The sequence below is a fragment of the Ischnura elegans genome, chromosome 5 (genome assembly GCF_921293095.1).
Source record: "Ischnura elegans chromosome 5, ioIscEleg1.1, whole genome shotgun sequence".
NCBI lineage: Eukaryota > Metazoa > Arthropoda > Insecta > Odonata > Coenagrionidae > Ischnura > Ischnura elegans.
The window spans coordinates 29,151,820-29,171,123 of NC_060250.1; the positions used below are offsets into that span (position 1 = coordinate 29,151,820).

Consider the following 19,304-nt stretch of genomic DNA (forward strand, 5'->3'; position numbering starts at 1 on the left):
TTCATTCACTCACTCATACAAATGTTTGGGGTGAACGAGACGAGATACGACAAAAAGTCTTATAAAGACCCCCTCTAAAATTGTCTGAAACCCCAGGAAAAATTATGAAAACTAAAAATTTCCAATTATTTCTCTGTCTATTCATATGAAATTGAGTATGGGGATTAGTTCAAAAAATGGCCACCAAATTCCAGTAGCGGCGCGACAGTCATACAAGCAAACAATCATAGCAACATATTTGTTTATGCAAACAAGAGGAGCTAAATTGGGAAAGAAGATAAAGGAATTAAAACGAAAAACTGATAAATATAAGGAAGGAAATAAGGAAAATAATATTTGGAGTGTCTATTTCTTTGCGTCTGCTTTCCGGAAGAACAAACATCTGTTTAAATCAAAGCGCATTCAAATGAAAAGCGGAGAAATATAAGGTAGGAAATTAGTTGTTGTTTTTGGTATATTACATCGGAAGTGTGGTGGTTATTAATTTCAAAGTTAACAAGTGCACTAAATGCCATTTTAGAAATATGATTCGTGCTGTTGAATATAGTTCGTATCTTGTTGGCGATACACGATTGTAGTAGAAAGACTTTTAAACAAGTCTTACATAATATAGGTAGGTAACAATGATTATATTTTCATTTTTTGTGAAGGTTAACTTTTTATTTTTGTTTACGTTCTTTTTTTCGTTAATGTCCTTTTGAATGTACAATGTTATCCGTGAGCTGCAGGAGTGAATAGGCAATGAATAATACAATATGGAATATAAGTTCAAATAAAGGTATTTCTTATTCAATTATTTGTCTTGCGAAAAGTACGTTTCCTTGAGTGACTAAGTTATTCAACTGTGAAAATTATCGAAATCTTGACATTCACAATGTCTTGTACACCAAAGGCTGTGATCCGTTACTCACCAGATTTATTGCGCATTGCGTTGGATATTAAAGCTGAGATATTTGTGTATCTCGATTCATTAAAACTTTAAATAGAGGTATTTCTGAAGTGAATTCATTCGCGACCAGGATAAATTATATTTCGATAAAATTCGTCATACTAGCCTCAATTCATGCTAAGGCGCATTTGTTCTAGATATTGATATTCAGTCGCTACGTAATTCGCTTACGAAGAGGAACAGCTGTTACATCTTATTCGTATATCAAGAATTTGGTTGAGTTTTGTGGAAAATAATTAATAAACGTGTTTTTCATGGTAATACGTAAAGTCGTTATGTTATGATATTACGTATGCATTGGGTGTTACAGTGGAACGTGGTCTCAACGTTTTTTGTATTTGAATTGAATAAGTTCGAGAAACTCGTAGAAATTTATTTTACTTTTTTAGCCCCTCAGAAAATCGTTTCTCTTTATAAATATTTACATTCATATTGTAGCCTACGTACCATGCGCTCGTTTTACGTAAAAGTGGAAATATTGCTTATACCTAAGCTAGCCAGCTTAAAAGTAAACGATCCTTAAGTAACAAGTAGCAAACAAAAAGTGTAAGCCCTCACGCAGTGAGCATAACAGGCCGCAGGCCTTTTTCGGGGGGGCCTAGGGGGGGCAGAGCCCCCCCAGCGAGCAAAGCGAGTACTTAACATAAAACTCAAGGATGATCTGGCACAATAATGCTTCCGCCAATAATCTCAATTACTTACTACTGATGACCAAACCATAAATGAACTTCAACGTTAATTAAAACTTAGCAATAGTCTTTAAGTTACGTTTTTCACCACGCAAATATCACAGCAAAAAAGGGTTGAACTCTTAATTTCCAGGGAAAACTACGAGAAAATTCAAATTATAGCGGGCAATAAATTTGAATCGAAATAAAAGGAGCACTTGGAATTTAAGTTTCTCTTGTAATTACCAGCGGTAACATTTGATCAGGAATCGTCAGTCTATAAAAAAAACCCTTCTTACAGTATTTATCCCCTTTTCAAAGAAGCATGATTTCAAAATGCCATTGCATAAATCTATACATATAAAAGAAAGTCGAAAATCGTGTTAGTTAGAACACTTATAACTCGAGAACGGCTGCTCCGATTTCGATGAGATTTGGTTCATTGGATTCGTCTCAGGCGGGGTTAACATATAGGCTATTAAAAATAGGATAATTTCACAAAAAAAAATCATCTCTTTCCTATGGACATGCTCTTAGGAGTTATAGTAACACAACAATTGATAAGTCGGTCAAAACTACAAATTAAATAATTTGTTTTGTTTTTACCACTTTGATAACTGAATTTAGTAACAATATAACATTTTAATTACTAAATATATTCAAAATATTAATTAAATTGAAATTACATTTAAAAAATTTAATTCGAGCTAATTGTAAGCCCAGCCGTGGCCCAGCTCGATTTGACACTTCACTACCGTGTTTGTAAACAAATCTCCAAGCATTTGTTGACAAACGGTAATGTCCGTGTTCCTGTCGAGGAATCGAGTAGTTTTAACTCATTTCCTCGGAATGATTTCAAATTAGTTTCAGTGAGCTCATCAACAAAGAGTTCCAGAATATGATTGATCTCCAAAAGAATCAAAGATGGTTGATTTAGCGAGCAAGAACTAAGATGCGGATGACTAAAACGAGGTAAATTCAAATAGTTCGTACTCTGCATGAATTCGAATCTTTTAAATGTGTAACAAACGAAGAAGAAATCACCAACTATCTATCTGAATATTTTAAGTCCTTGGACATACCTGGCTTACCAAGGCACGATTTACAGAAAAATGTAGTTTCTGTGTCCATGATCTTTCGAAGCCTAAACCAACCATAACTATCCAACGGAACGTGTTTGGTGATTAAAATAATTGGTAATGAATGTGATTCACGCAACTTCACTCAAAGTAAAATTCAAAGGTGAGGAAGTCCTTATTCCGTAGATTCCATTATCTCAACTCATATGCCCTTTTGAGCTTAAACTTATTCAATTTCCAATTCGTGTTGCATTCGTGATAACGATTAAAAAAATCGCATGGTCAGTCTTTCAGCTTTTGTGTTGTTTGTGCTCATGTGCTAATGAAAACCCATGATTTTCTCATGGTCAATTTAACGTGCTATGTTCACGAGTCGATAAACCATCCTCTGTATTTCTTCCTTCCCTTCAATTGCGTAGCTAGGATAGGGGGTTTTGGGCGCAGCTAATACCACGGGTCTGTAGGGTATAGAAAACTCGCTAAGGTAAGCGGGAAGTGTGGGGGCACTTCCCTCAGACATTTTACAAAATAGATAAACAGTTCAAAATAGTGGGTTTTGCGGCTGTGTGAATAGTTAAATATGTTTTGTTTGTTAGTCATCCGTCCCCCTAATATTAATAACAAAATCTTTCATAAAAAAATTCTCTAAGCTCTTGGGGGAGGGGTGGGGGTTATTCCCCAAAACCTCCCCTCGCTGCGTCACTGCTTTGCTTCGCTATATTTATTTAGCTTCATCTGCTTCATCTTGCGCCTGATAACAAAACAAAAACTGTTGTTTATCAGAAGTGCTTGACACAAGACATTAAACCCGAATGTGTAGGGCTCACCGTGGTGCGTTTACGCATGCAGTACGTTTACGCAGTGCATTTTTACCAAACAGAGATACTAAAACTGGCGCGCCTTAAGTCATTTAATGCAAATGCTGCCTCATATGGGCTTTTCTTGCACGATTTTGAGCATCAGTCAAGCGTCGGTCTGGGGTTGTGTCAACCTCCCCCCTGAATGGGCCAACTGTATGCAACGGACTTGGACCTCAAAACATTTTTTTTACAGCTAATAACGCAAATAGCCAACCACTGAATTCGTATAATTTTTATTTCATGAACTGCTTTATTAAACCACAATGCCCAAAATTTCTTAAGCTAAAACGTAAGAAAATTTGTTGAAAAAAATCCGCGTAAACGTGCTCCGATCCACCCAATGTAGATTCAATAAAGAAAATGTCTTTCTGACAAGCAATTTTGGTACTCATTTACGTAGTTTTATTGAATTTGTATCCTTATTTCATTATAATAAATTAAAAATGATTAAAAACGATACAGCCGCTCTTGATTTATAAATGGTGTAAGTAAACTGTAAGTTCATTAATTGTTAGGCGATACGAAGTTCGCCGGGTCAGCTAGTACGCTATATTTCTTAGATTGCTTGCATAAAAAATGTCCATTGCAATAAAATGATCACCACAATAGGTTTGTACGATTTTTATTGCACATACCTTTCATAAAACTCGGAAGATAGCAATTATGAATGGATAGATATTTGTCAGAGAAACAGAAACGATAAAATAAGAGAGATATTTTCGTTTTAAGGTTTTCGCAGCGATTAGATGCACTATTATAATCCATTTTCGGGTGTACGTCTGCGTGCTTAATATTTGTCTCAACGTTTCATTCCACTTACTGGGAACGTCGTCAGGAGAATGAAAATATAAACATCTATCGTACCGTTGGAAAAACTGGTCCATTGTTGTCAAGGTATTTAAAAAAGTAAATAAAAATAAAATAAGAGCCAACTTCTTTAAAACATCTACTATAAAAAAGGAAGATGAAAAGTGGAATATTGTTATTAAATTTTCGAAATATATCTCTTCCACACATGGCTTAAATTATATTCATCATCCCTGTTTATATTTTCATTCTCCTGACGACGTTCCAAGTAAGTGGAATGAAACGTTGAGACAAATATTAAGCACGCAGACGTACACCCGAAAATGGATTATGAGAGAGATATATTGCTGGACGGAGAGGTAAGGATATTTGTGTTTTCCTAGATCAATAAATGACTTAAAATAAATTCAAGGTGGAACTATGTACGCGCATTTACTTTCTATTTGTTGAAGGTTGCCGTCTTAAAACCCCCACCACAAGCCCATTGAAGAGACTTGCGGGGTAGTAGGTAGATGTAGATTCATTCAACGCAAATACAGTATATTAATTATACCATATTGTTGATCAAACATAATCGTGATGTATCGCTTTATCCCAATTTTAAAATAATGATTTGTTATTTTCCGTGGCTACTTCCAAAGTTTTTCTATTAGCAATAAACATCCAAATCTTAAATATTTTTTTTAAACTACGCCATCAATAATGTTAAAGAATCGGTATGCAAGTGGTCTAGGATGCGCACCTATCATACAAGGTATGAATGCCGATTGTATGCCAGTAGATAAAGAAAGGCAATGCAGATGGAAGTCAAAAAAGCCATAATTAAGTTCTAGGTCGACATTTTAGGCATCAGAGGCACGTTTTCTTAAAATAAAATGGCAACTGATTTGAAAAAATAATCAAACGCGTAGCGTTGGAAACTATGAAAAACAGTTGGCGAGTATTTAATTTCCTCTCAGGAAAACGGAAATCCAGAGACTCAAATAAGTAACCTCTCGGTCCTATTTCTTCTCTCGTTCAGCGCAAATTATTAGGGCCCAGGCTGCTAGTGCCCAAGGATTACCGTATCTCTACCGCACGGTAGTGAGAGGTAAGGGGTCAGGAGTGGATCTCCGGGATAAGCAAGGTCAGCTGCGAGGATTCTCATTGGACGAGAGGTCACGCCACTGATCGCCCCGAGGGGAGAAGAGTTCCATACACACGGGAGGGAACCACAATGCAACAGAATGTGCGTCCGTGCTGCTGGATGGATTAGCCTCTTAAGCCGGCCGATCGTGATCTCGTAAGCTCCCCTTACACCATCTCTCTCCCCATGGGTAAATAAATCGCCCGTCATTGCACATTGGACGCTTTGAAATTCAGAAAAGACGAAGCAAACTCACCAATTCCATGTTTCCCATTCTAGCTTTTTTTTATACACCTCCTCTAGACTCTTGTTCGCAAAAAAATTAATTTTAATTTAAAGGCTACATTACTCAAGCTTGACCATTCTTATTTCGCTGCTTTTTACTGGTTAATTAATCGTACAATCACCTTTAAATTGTGAGGGTTTAATAAATAGACCCTTGCCAACATTTTTCTGCATCTCAAATTTGCAAACTTTACCTCAGTATTCGGTTTGATATTTTTATGATAGAAACATGAGCACAGAAAAACCGTGAGAAATTAATGAACCAGATCAACTACTCTCACGTGCCTTCAATCAAAAAATAAGCCTCAAACCAAACGTGTAATTGATTTTAGAAGAGTCGTAACGCATTTTAGGAAAATAGATAGACGAAATCTTTTCCTAGCTACTCCTTATTTTTAAGTGTTATTTGTAATTTTCGTAAATGATGGCCATATTAAATTGATGTAAGACAACAAAAGCTCTTATTGAGTCACTATCTCCATAAATGCTCCTAAAAAGTAATTTAGACCTTAGGAAGTTCTAAATTTACTCTATCCCATCAACGGTATTTTGATAAAAAATAACCTTGTAAAAGTAAGTAACAAGTAATGTTAAGAAACTTGGTAGCAATAGAGAAACACGTTAAAACAGCTGCGTTTCATGCGTGCACCTTTCTTTAGGAAATAACAGTATTAGTGCTAATTAGCACTCAGGCTAAAGTGAATACATTTTGACTCAAGTAGTTTTAAGTCAAAACTAAAACGGGCATATGCTTGCATTTTTTCAGCCCTTTCTGAATTTGAATATACACATTTTCCTAGAATTGATGCCGGTTTGTGTCTCACTAGTACCATCATCCTACTAGCTCTCCTACTTGCTTCATCTCATGCCAGGAAATAAAGCCGTTAAAGTTTCTATTAAGAATGGTTGAATGAATTGCCCTTTAACCTGGCATAAATTAAATTTCAGGAAAGACACCGCATCCTCCCCAATTCAATGGGAAACTTTATTTTATTTTTTCTTTCTTTTGAACATTTTCTCTAGTTGTCTGATTAGTATTTTTGCGTAGTTTGGTTTATAATCTTTCTGGACGATGTGTTGTGAAGTTGTGTTGTGAAGGACATGAAGTTGGAGAAGAGACGATTCGTCCATTCCCGTTCCATGAAAGCAGCATAGGGTACTGCTTTAACGAATTCAGAAATAGGTTATGTAATTAATAAAGCATTTCGTGATTTTTCATCTCAATACCGAAAATTATAGCTTAAATGATTGGTAAAAAAAGTGTTCGAACATTCCTACCGTACCTTTATATTCAAGAAGATATCTATGCAATATAGCATGCATTTGTCATTCAAACCGCAAGGAACAATCTTTGCAGCAGTATACTGTACATTTCATTGTATATTGGGTCAGAAACTGCACGCAGGCTGAAAAAAGCTTTTGATTTTTTTCTAAAAAATCACCACATGCATGGACGATGCATCCTAATGACTTTTAAGATACATCCTTTCCAAAAATATACTGAAAATTTAATTTCCCCATTGCTTATATTTTGTGACGTAAACAGATCATAGGCTTGTGTACAGAAACCCTTTCTGCCTAAGTAGTGAAACCCTAAAAGTTCGGTTGTCATTAGAAATGGAGCAGCACATTCCAGCAACGTAATCACTGATTTTCGAAGACAGTATGGAATGTCACGACTGGACGTAATTGATATATTTCTGCAGATATCTAAGTCTTTCCGAACATAAATGAAATCTGGAATGAGTTACAAGTGATATTTATGGGAATAGCCTATTTAATTACAAATGATCATATTACACTTACAAGTAGCATGGGCGATGAAGACAAATAAAATATCAGCTAGCCTTAATCGCATAAAATCGCATCGCGGGAAAGCATTACGTTTTTAAATTAATAGGACGTATCTAGTCCGTCAATCATCCTTCTGTTCACCCTCCCTCCTCCTTTAACTGTCAGGCATTTTGAGCGTATCCATGATTTAGTCCAAGAATTTAAACAGCGCTTACCGCGCTAACTTTTCTGCTTTGCTGGTCATTAATTATAAATATTATCATTTAGGCTTGTATTAAAACTGTTTAAAGTAATCTACTAAAAAATTAAAAAAACTACCATGAAACATAATATTTAACGTTGTATCATAATGCCTTAAAGTAACATGTAGTGGGGTAACGAACTAACTACGCATGCACAAGTTTTGAAGTAGATTGAGATAAATATTGAGAGCATATGTTTATTTACCCATCGAAACGAGATTTTGATCTTTATTCTCCCATGGATATGTGCCCTGCATAACAGCACACATATACGAAGCTTGGAAAAGCAAACGCGTACACTTTGGCCTTCTCCATATAGTACAACAGTGCATCCTGATAAGCATCCTTCTGTTCACCCTCCCTCCTCCTCTAACAATTCATCGTCTCCATGGAAACGCCCCACCAGACTGTTAAAGCCCTCCCCTGGGGCGAGTTAAACCTTCCTATCTTGACTCCAGATTCGAAATTCCCAACTTAAGATATCCAGCGCAATCCTCGTGATAAATTCTTAGCGCATTTTCCATCAATTGGAAGAATTGTGTGAGTAGCTTGGAAGAATAGTACTAAGAAAAGTAGGGAACAAGTCTCTTGAAAATCTTGAGTAGAAGACGGGAAATCTTATTCTGCCACATCATGATACGCGGTGGTGAGATTAAATTCATCGTTAAAAGACCAAAAATAAGGAAGGATTATAGGGGAAGACCTAGGATGAGGTGCAAAGCAGAAAATTATGTAATTGTTGAACAATAAGCTGTTGGGGGAATTGAGAGTAGAGCTATGCCAAACAGATATATTCAGATTAATGAATAATGAGGGAAGCGGGAAAAATTGCCGTGTAATCACCATTTTGCTAGGGAATTGGGAAATTTTAAAATATTACAAAATTTTCACATTCCCTCCTTTTAATTTATATGTTAAACATGGCAAGTTATCTTATTAAACGAATAATAACATGTAAACAGGACAAAGATTAAACAAGCGATTTTATTTTGCTCCTAAGTAGTTGCTACTGTTGGGGAGTGGCTGAAGAATGGTTCAAATATATTTTTCAAGACGTTTTAGACTAAGATGACTTATAACTCATTGAAATTTAAAATTTTATCGTGAATCCCAGCTTTAGTTTCCTTGAAATGAAAACACACAACCCTAGTGACTTTTCACTGGAAAATTATTTATTGGTACGACGCGTTTCGACGCTGAGGCGTCATTCTCAAGTACCCTGTTTATTATATCGGCAATCCAATAAATACCCTAATTCTGGCAGGGGGGGAAGGAGAAGGGTTATACAGGGGGGGAAATTTGGGGAGGGGAATGACGCCTCAGCGTCGAAACGCGTTGTACCAATAAATAATTTTCCAGTGAAAAGTTACCACGGTTGTGTATTTTCATTTCAACATGGAATTTTACAAAGTAAAAGCCGAATCAATTGAATTCTTCAGTTTCTTTACTGGCAAAAATAATTATTGAGTTATGCGCCACATTCAGTCATACTATTTCATAACTAGCCTAAGGTTGGTTCGTTTTTGGGTTGAGAATTAACCATCTAGAAGGGCGAGTCCTTGAAGAAGCCCTATCTCAGCAAGATAAGCCTACTGCTCCTCAGGCTTTGAGAAGGGAGCGAGCAACGCAAACAGACTACCCAGCACACTGCTATTACTCACTGCCAGCACGATAGGCCTCATCTCTACGGAGGAGATGTATCCGATACTCCTGAGGCGGAATAGACAGAGCCTATCGTGATAGGAAATTGATGTTGAGGGAAGGCATCGCCTTCAAGGCCTTGACCGGAAATCGACCCGGAGGGGAAACTGGGTAAGAGGATGAAGTTAGAGAATAGATACGGATGGTGGGTAAATCAGAGTTGATTGCGCTGATATTTTTAGTTGTGGGCACGTGCAAAAGCCCTGAACACCTCAAGGCACAGTGCAAGTCCATTACATTATCCTAAACCACAGGATCAGCATGGTGTGGTGGCTAAAGTGTCTCCGATCTCAAAGGACCAGGTTCAAATTCTGGTTATTCAGAAGCAGCCGGATCCCTGCCTAAGTGCGTTTTTGGGGCATTTGAAGTTCAGCATTCCGACCTCTGAGCCCGGACAAACCGTTGTCCCCATGGTGCCTGTCGTTAAGAGTAGGCTATTCTGTCACCGGATTTCTCTGTCCTTTTCCATGTTTACCCATACTGAACGACGAAAATGACCTCAACTGCCTGTTGCCTTCTCCAAATACCCTACCATATCCGATGCGTCAAAAGATACGAGTCCCCTGACATCATAAACACATTCCCAAAGAGGTAAAAAAGCACTGTCAATGGCAGAATACGCTCCCTATCTCTTGCTGGCAGTTGACAAAAAAATATACACAGAAAATCAGCATCAAAAAACGCATCACCTTCTCAGTGTAATAGCACAATGCGAATTCAACGAAGCATTTATTTCACCAGGCATTATAATGACTTCATTGACGGGAAGCAACAAAACCTATCACAAAGACCTAAATTTTTATAATTCTGCAGAGCATTTTTTAGGATCTAAATCTATAAATAGCAATAGGATATAATTAAATGCATTTTTTCCTCAAATGCACTGAAAAAATGCGAGAAAATAACATACCTAAATTGGAAAAAGATGCTCAGATCAGTGAAGCTCCGGTATGATGGTTTTTTGATAAGCCAGTGACCGATGGGATTGCATGTTCTATTGAAGGCAATGGACCAGCTTTGGCAGATATATAATGTGGATTAATCACAAGAAGACTTGAGTTATGAAGCATTGCAAAGTATCGCGGGCAAGGAATGCGAAGTGTACAAAAAATTGAGGAGGTGGAGATATTCAACGCATAAAGAAAAGGCTAGTGAGGATTCTGATCTGAAGTGTAGCGCTTTACGGTGCGGAAACATGGACATTTAGGAAGGAGGGTGAGAAAGGACTGAGGGTACGATACGTGAGTTTGGAGAAGTATGGAGAAGGCCAAGTGGACGGAGAGGATTAGGAGGGACAAAGTGGCATGGTGGGTGCCAGTGTCAATGGAGGAGTGAAGAGAGGCAGTTTCTAGCTGAGATGCGGATGTGACAAGATTTGGATGGAGCAACTATTGATCGAAGAGTGGATTTTGAAAGCAATGTTAGAAGGAAGAATATTGGGTAAACGAGGGAAAGGAAGGAAGAGAATGGGAATTTTAGATAAAATGAAAATGACAGAGCCCTATTTTGATTTGAAGACGGGAGGCAGGCCTAGGAGATTGGAAAAATGTTCTATGTAAACTTATCTTGACAGGTAGAATAACAAAATAAATGGATGGTAAAACATAAGTGGATATATTGCATACATTAATACATAACAAGCAGAAAAAGTATCCCTATAATTTAGTTCGACCACCATCTGTTCTCGAGAAAACTGGTTATCTTTCTGAGGGAATTTTAATTTTTGGCCTATTTCACGACAACGTGAATTCTAAGTCGAACATCGTCCTCTTCTTTACACCGTTCAAGTTGATGACGCAATATGAACGGTTTGTCAACCACGAATGTGATTGAAGTTAGTCAGATGATTACTTAATATCACAGAAACGTTTTATTCAACCAAGTACCAGCAAGTTTAGTACATTACCTTATATTTCTTCGACCCGAAACTCTTAGCCTCGATAACAAGAATATTGTCAATAATCTCATCAAGCCATTTTGAATGCAAACTAACGTTTCTTATTGTTTCAAAAAGCATATATAAGTTTAAATAGCACTCGAGGTATAAAATCTGCCAGTATTACAACGCCGAATTTCTCGGCCAAAAAACGAATGCGATATGAAGGGTGTGGATTCCAATGACTTGAATAAATCCAAAAAATAATTTACTCAATGGGACCACACAGAAGAAGCTCTATTTACTGCAACATTGATAGCATTTTAATTTGTTTATAGCATAGCGATACATTATGCCATCAAGAGAATAAATTTTGGTAAACAGCCCGAGTTATAACTTATTTCCCCGCGCAATTCGGGTCACCCTTCCGTCAGCGACACGCATGCTGATTTTGGTTAGTCAATTCATACAATATGTAGTTGGAGAAAATACATTCAGCAGTACAATGCAGAATCCTATTTTTTTATATTAGTGAATATGGTTTTTAACAGGAAAATGATCGTGAGCCATACTGAGCCACTTCATTCTCTTTCGTCATTTCGCAACAATGTAGAAAGATCTAAGGATTATTTAAATTTATCTTAAGAATAAATTCAGTCTGTGCGTTTTTCTCAAACTGTGGCCAATCTAAATATTGCTGATGGAAGCTCGTTTTCGCGTAGAGCCCATTGAATTCCTATAAGATAGCATTATATTATTCGTCTCTCAAGATAAATAAAAATATAAAATACCAAAGTAAATAATAGGTGCTACATAAAACCATCTCATAAACTCTATATTATGAATAACTGGCACAAAAAAACTTTCCCTTCATGTCCTGGTTGTTCCAGTTTTAAAACATTACGCTTGCAAATACAAAATGGAGATTATATTGCACAAAGAAATGTTTGACTCTGCGTTGATGCACTGTGGAAAAGTAAATGTACAAAGCCCTACGGATTATAGAAAGGTGTTAGGAAAGGAAATTACAATTTTCGGATGCTTTACATTTATCTCAAGAATTAATTGAAGCTGGATGGTGAAAACGGTCTGTAACGACAGCGATATTAGTGGCGGAGGCTTTGAATTAACCCCTGGGGTGTGCTCAGCGACTACTCTTTAGTCACCAGGGAACTTGAATCTCGCGTTCGCAAACACTCCTCGCAATGACAACAACAACTTACCACTATGGGAGGAACACATTGGCTCTCCTTCTGTTTACAGCGTAAAGCTTTCAGTAAACGATAGGGAGCGTCATGTTCATACACAGCAGAGGAGAGACTCCTCGTTACGGGATCCTGTTGGTTCTAAAATATGAGTTTAATCCCTATGTCGACATAAAAGAATTAAATATACCTATTAGTTTACTCGAAGTGCTTCATGGTGCAAAGTTGAATTTATGTAACACATTCGGATCAAAATCAGGGATAAGCCATAGGGCATAGCGCAAACGGCTTTGTTATTAATTCCTATTGAAACTCTGAGAAACCAACGAAGAATTCCAATGCTAAGCCATTTTAAATTCGTATTAAGTACCTACAGGTGACATGACGCACCAAATGAAACATCCAAATTTCGTAGTTCCGCTAAATTTTGGCAATCCACGTATTTAAAAACATCATCTGCATGTTTTTAGGGTTTCATTTTGATTTGACTTCCTCAAGTCATGCCCAATGCAAATATTCTGGATGGAAGAAGGAAGTTATTTTCCTCGTAGAGTCTATTAAATTTCTTTAAGAGAATATTATTTAATTTGTCTCTCATTGTCAATATAAGTATCAAACATCAAAGTAAATATTAGGTGCCATAAAAAACCATTCAATAAACCCTTCTTATAACGGACTCTTAAAAATAAACTTTTTCTAAGTGTCCTGGCAGCACCAGTTTGAAAACTTATGCATGCTAATGAAAAATGGAGACTAAATTGCACAAGCGAAAGTTTGATTCTTCGTCGATGCATTGGGGAAAAATAAGTGTAAATACTGAAAGTATTACACACACGAATTCGTTTGAGAAGGGAGCCAACGTAAAATCAAGTTGAGAATGTATTCCACATTGAATTGAAATTGGAGTTTTAATCAGCGTGCACACCATGCACAGCCATTGGATTATGTTGATTGTATTTAATTATTATTTAAAGCAGATGGGAAAACCTGTTTATGCATGTGGAGACAGATAACGTTAGGTTTTAAGTTTCTGTTGAATCCTCAAAGCTATTCTTGTATAAATTACGTCCATCTTATTCAAACTGCATCTTTTTTTTCATCCTTACTCTCCAGTACTCTAATGAGGTCACATCCTTGTGGAGTACAGAAAAGCAAGTACTGATCAATGCCTCAATAATGTTGTTTTATGAACAGAATTATACGTTTCTCGAGACAGATTACAATTCAGGAATATACAGCAAACATGCAACAGAAATTCCACCCTCTTATTAGCAGTTAGAGGTGGCTTATCTCGAAAAAAAAACGATATGCACCTAAACCCTAGGAGAAAGCTGGAATGTTGAAATGATTTTATGACTGCTTATCATACTCCTATCCAAAGACCAATTCCAGAAAAAAATGTCTGCCTGCTAGGAAATAGGACATTTTATTCACTCTAATTTTTACTTCTTTGGAATATACTTCCCCAAGTCACCACATTAACACTGTGGTATTTCATTTTACATGAGGAACAATAAATCCTTCAATATATTAAAAAAATTATGAATTAAATCACAATTCTAATAATAATATATAAAAACTTGCACTATCCCTCAAGTTAATAAATAATGTCTACAACTATGGCATATATTACCTCTTTAACTGTCTGAATTCTGTGGTAAATTCTATTATTTACTTGTTAAGATAAATTATTTTGGACAAATTAACCATTTCGCTAGTCATAAAACTCTGTCTAAAGGTAATTGGAAAGAGGGCTTCAATAAATTCCTCAATCCACCAAGATAAGGCCGAGGACAAGCATAGTAACATTTACATCAGTGAATCGACGAGAAAACACCACAGAAACCCGTTTACTTAGGCGTGCTATGTGGGCACTGTCGCGCACCTGGTGGCCATGGCCACAACAGCGAATCGAATATTGGCCGCGAACTTGATTTTCGTGGACGCGCTCCGACGCTCACTCGTTTTCACGGGAGGATAATCTCATCATCCGCACGCCAACGACCGAGGTTTTGAATAATAAATTGATGCCGTGGGGTGACAGGGACACTTTACTGGAGCAAAATTATAGAGAGCGAGGTAATTTTATATACTCTTTCTCTGGACAAATTTTTAACGAGAGAGGTAATTTTTGACGCCCGGATTTTCGGGAAAGTGCTCCAGCAACGGATTTTGGTACTTTATTACGTACAGGGCACGATTTACTTTTTGGCCTCTCGATAACCTATTTTCACGGTACCTGGAAAAAGGATATGAAAGCTCCACCTGCGAAAAACATGCACACCACAATGCACCAGATTCAGTCGACAATTTCTCTTCCAAACCACTGCAAAACATAATCAGTTTCCCACTGAAAAGTTCTTCAGCCTCATCTGGACCGAGAAACTGAATGGAAAATCGATTTTAAGCAATAAACAACAGCTTGGCTGTACCTAAGTTTTAAAATGAGGTTAAAAGTGACATAATCTCTCACAGTAGACCTCGCTGTGATAGGAGTATTTTTTTAACCTGCCTCAAGTTTTTTAGCTGTATGATTCTGCGGCAAAATTTCAATTTTAGCTCTACTTCAGTTTTATGCATGCATCACATAATATATTATCGAGGGATGATCGTTAGAGGAATTTATTTAGGAGGATTTACTAGCAGTAGTCAGCCAACCAAACCTTTCGTAAGTGACTCCAATCTCCCCGATTCCGTCATAGTTAATAATGGCATCATTAGGCCTTCAAGAAACGAGAGGGTTCGTTATAAAGCTTACAACTACCACTTGGCTTATTAGCTTGCCATCACGCATACTAGCAATGAGATTTGAAAAAGTTTTAATGGTGTAAATACACGTTCAACTGCCGGTTGAGACGTAGATCACGAAGAAGAAAATAAGTATTACCTTTAGGCAGTTATATAGTAAGTTAGTTTGGCAGTTATAAATTTCGATACATTCTGCGTAGTTTAAAGTTATCAATAGGACTGCAAACTCAATTATCCATAGCCAACGGATACACGGTTCATCTTTGTTGAGAAAGTTAATTTTATCAAACCCAAATACCCACATACATCCGATTGTTGACGTGCATTACTTGTTTCAATAGTTTTCCATTAGATTTATAATAGAAGAAAAGCTGTTCGTCTCAGAAACCATGCAGTTTTATGAAAGCATTCATCAACTAAGCAAGTGAGCATAATATTGAAACAGGATTTTAAATAATAAAATGTTCAATACTTTACGATTAATTTATCTACATCATCAACATGCTTCATTCATTAAGCTAATAATTAAAATTATTAAGGCCACTAAAATGATGAAACGTCAAGCTACTCGGCGGCTTTCCAAAGTCATGAGATTCAATGAAAATATGCAAATTTATGGGAGTAATGATGTTAAAATAGATGTTATACTAGTTGAAGTTCAGTCAAACGTTGCAGCATTTGAATTATTGTATTTGTTATCTCTCCGACTTTCACAGTGGTTAGTTGTTTTTACGGTTATATTCGATTTTTATAAAACTCCTATAAATTTCTATTAAACGCGTTTTCAAGGGAAAAATTGTGAAATGTCCTCTTCCGGTCGGAGATTAATGGAGGAAAATTGTTTAATTACTGTGGACTGAATGATAAATTTGCATAATTTATCGCTCTCCGCTGATGAATGTCACGGACGAACGGCTTCTAAATTTATTTGGAATTTGAATTACTGTTTTATAACAAATTTCCACTTTTTTGCCAATGAATTCATCACACTGCATAAGAGCTGTCATATATCTATACTAATGCAGCGATATATATCGTACATATCTCTCACTATAAAGCACTATTTGATCTATAAATCATAAATTTAAAAATAATTTTTCTTTGATTTGATGAAAATTTTGAGACTATCTTGAAAAGGGAAGCTAGTAACTTCGGTTATAATTCGCATATTCGAAAATTATGCGTTACATGAACGTATCTTATTTTTCCCTCCTAGTATTTATCTTTCACAATCTACTTTCATTCAATTATTATACACTTAGCACGGAATTATAGGAGATTTGAAATAGGTTAGGACAAACTATTTTCAGAGAAATGCAAGGCGGATTTAAAGACCCATTAGTCCGTTAACGGCGCATGAGCTGATCAAGAGTTTTACACTTGATCCTAGTGGCGGATACAGATGGAGGCCCAAGGGGCGCGCCCCCCCTCCCTTGCGGGCCAGCCGGTATTGCTAAACATTGCAGAACCACAATTTTCTCAAACTCTGCATGCATCTTGATTATTTTTTGCGAGGATAAAAGTAAAGGTAACGCAATATATCTTTTGCGCCCCCCTCGAGTTTTTACTGCATCCGCTACCGCTTGATACAACAAGAATTTCGGCTTAAGACATCCTATTTACACGGCAGTTCAAAATAACAAGATAAGTCACGACCACCGAGAGAGACCTCCTGAAGATTCTCTCTCGGTGGTCGCGGATAAGTAGCATACAGTTAGCGTAAAGAATGTGTGGGGTATTACTCGTGAACAGATGACGACGATGCAAATCTAAGAAAGGAGATCAGCTGATAGGTTCTTAGGCTAAATCAACGATGATTTACAATACTCGAGAGGAATATAAGAACATACAAGGATAGCAAACTTGAAGTGAAAAGGCAAAATATATCATTCCGCTAAATTAAATCATTCCTGGTATTAAGGGGACGATTTCCAGACATGCGAACTTACAATGGGACATCATTTATTGCCCAGGAACATTTTATCAAAGGCCAGAGATTACTAGCCCCAAAGATAGATATCAAGACCGAATTAACCATTTTTTTTTTTTTTTAAGAGTGACCAATTTGAAATTAAAATTAGTTGGTTTCATCGGCCATTTTATAATCGAGATGAAGCCATCAAATCTTCCTCCTCAAATCCTCAGCCAAAAGATCAAAGTCCAGGAAGGAATAAAGACTCGGATACGCGTAATCATTGGGTCGGAGGTGAACGGAATGTCAATTTAAATCATTGCCGAAGTGAAAAAATCGCAAATTTCTCCCAAAAAAAAAGCACAAAGATCATCATATCCAGCACAGAGAGGGAGAGTTAATAAATATACGACGGAACTGGCTGGAAAGGTGTTATTTATGTGTCACTTGCGGCGCGAGCGGTTAAAACCGCAACTCGCGCCTTTGACGCACATAAAATTGCGCATCAATATGCGCGTCTCCATTTCGGAAACTGATGCACGGCCCACACACATCAATTTATTTACGGAATATACGAGTCTCCTCTTTTTTAAAAAAAAATGTGGAAATATTGAGTCTCACGACTCTCGATCTCTACATCCCCTCCCCTTCATAAATCTGTGACGCGTTCCGTTCCGTTACCGTGGATACGAGAGAGGCAACGTAGCCGTGCTCGCGCGTCATTTGATCTCAAAGCGGTGGATTTCAAAAGCAAAAGGTGGAAAAAAAGAAAACATGTCCATACTTCGGATTCCGTCAAGCTTGGGAAGAGAGAGGAAGAACAGAGGTATTCTTATTCATTTTGAAAGGAAAAATGGCATCTTTTCTTCCTCTGTAACATTTGATACAATGCCCACGTGGCAGTGATATTTACGGTTTTTTAAGTAAAGTTTTCCTTAGTCACTGTAGCAAATTTAGCTGTTATACGATACTGAGGGAATAGTTTACCAAAACAACATTTCCAATTAAAAAAAATACACTTGGGGACGCAATGACGCGACGTTTGATAGAGAAATAATCAGCAAAATACACGAAAATTAAAAATATCTTGTTCAAAACCCACCGCCTAGGTTTTATTTCTACAAGTGCCAGAATTTTAGGCTTCGTAATTTATAATTCACCTCAATTGACAAAACATTGCGTCGCTCGGATGCCGGAAATATCGTGCCCTTATTCATTGCGTTGTGGAACTATTTGTTTTGAAATATTTATTACGCAATCTTGAACGCGATACTTACAATATAGATATTTACTATGGCTTGAGAAATAAGGCCACCGATCATCTATTAGTAATCAAATCTCAATTAATCAAATAGGACAGTACGAATTTTTGGATATTTTCAACGATTTATTTCGTTATTATCATTCAGTCACAGCACGCGATTTGGAATGCAATATCTGCTCAAGCGATGATTGGTTACGCTGCAATGATACTGACTTGACTATCTGCTATGCTGACAATTTAAAAACAAAATTTGTTATTTATTCAAGCTCACTTATTTTAAAAGAACGAAACTCATCAGGGTAAATTTCTTTTACGCATGCAAAAAAATATAAAATTGTAAACATATTCTGAATGTAGATTTGTATTTTTTATCAAATTTACCCATAAGTAAGCACTGAGTGCAAGAATTACACGATGAACACGTTTTATAATATTAGATCCCCTCATTTGCCTAAAATCTCTTCTGTCCTGTTCCCTGGATATCGGCCTCATGGGAGAAGACGGAAAAACTTAGTTGGACACAATATGAGGCATGTTGAACTGATTAAAACAATCGTAGGACTGGTGAACGGTAATAAGGGAAGGGGACGGACTTAAATAGGACAGATTAGATAAAAGGGACGGCCCCAAATAACTTACAAAGGACTGCTAATAAAAATACGGAGAAAAAATATGTCGCTATGAAAACGCGAACGGGTGGGAAAGCGGAATGGAAAGCTGCGCGAAATCAATCTAGAGCTTGTTAACGAATGATGATGAACGAATATTGGCCAATATTAGGGAAAGTG

The 19,304-nt window shown here is 36.9% G+C and overlaps 1 protein-coding gene across 2 annotated transcripts in view; it reads right to left on the reverse strand.

Annotated features, from left to right (window-relative positions):
* The window catches only part of LOC124158644 (metabotropic glutamate receptor 2-like), a 630,302-nt gene that overhangs the window by 69,196 nt on the left and 541,802 nt on the right, over positions 1-19,304 (reverse strand). The gene's annotated exons all lie outside the window — the stretch shown is intronic.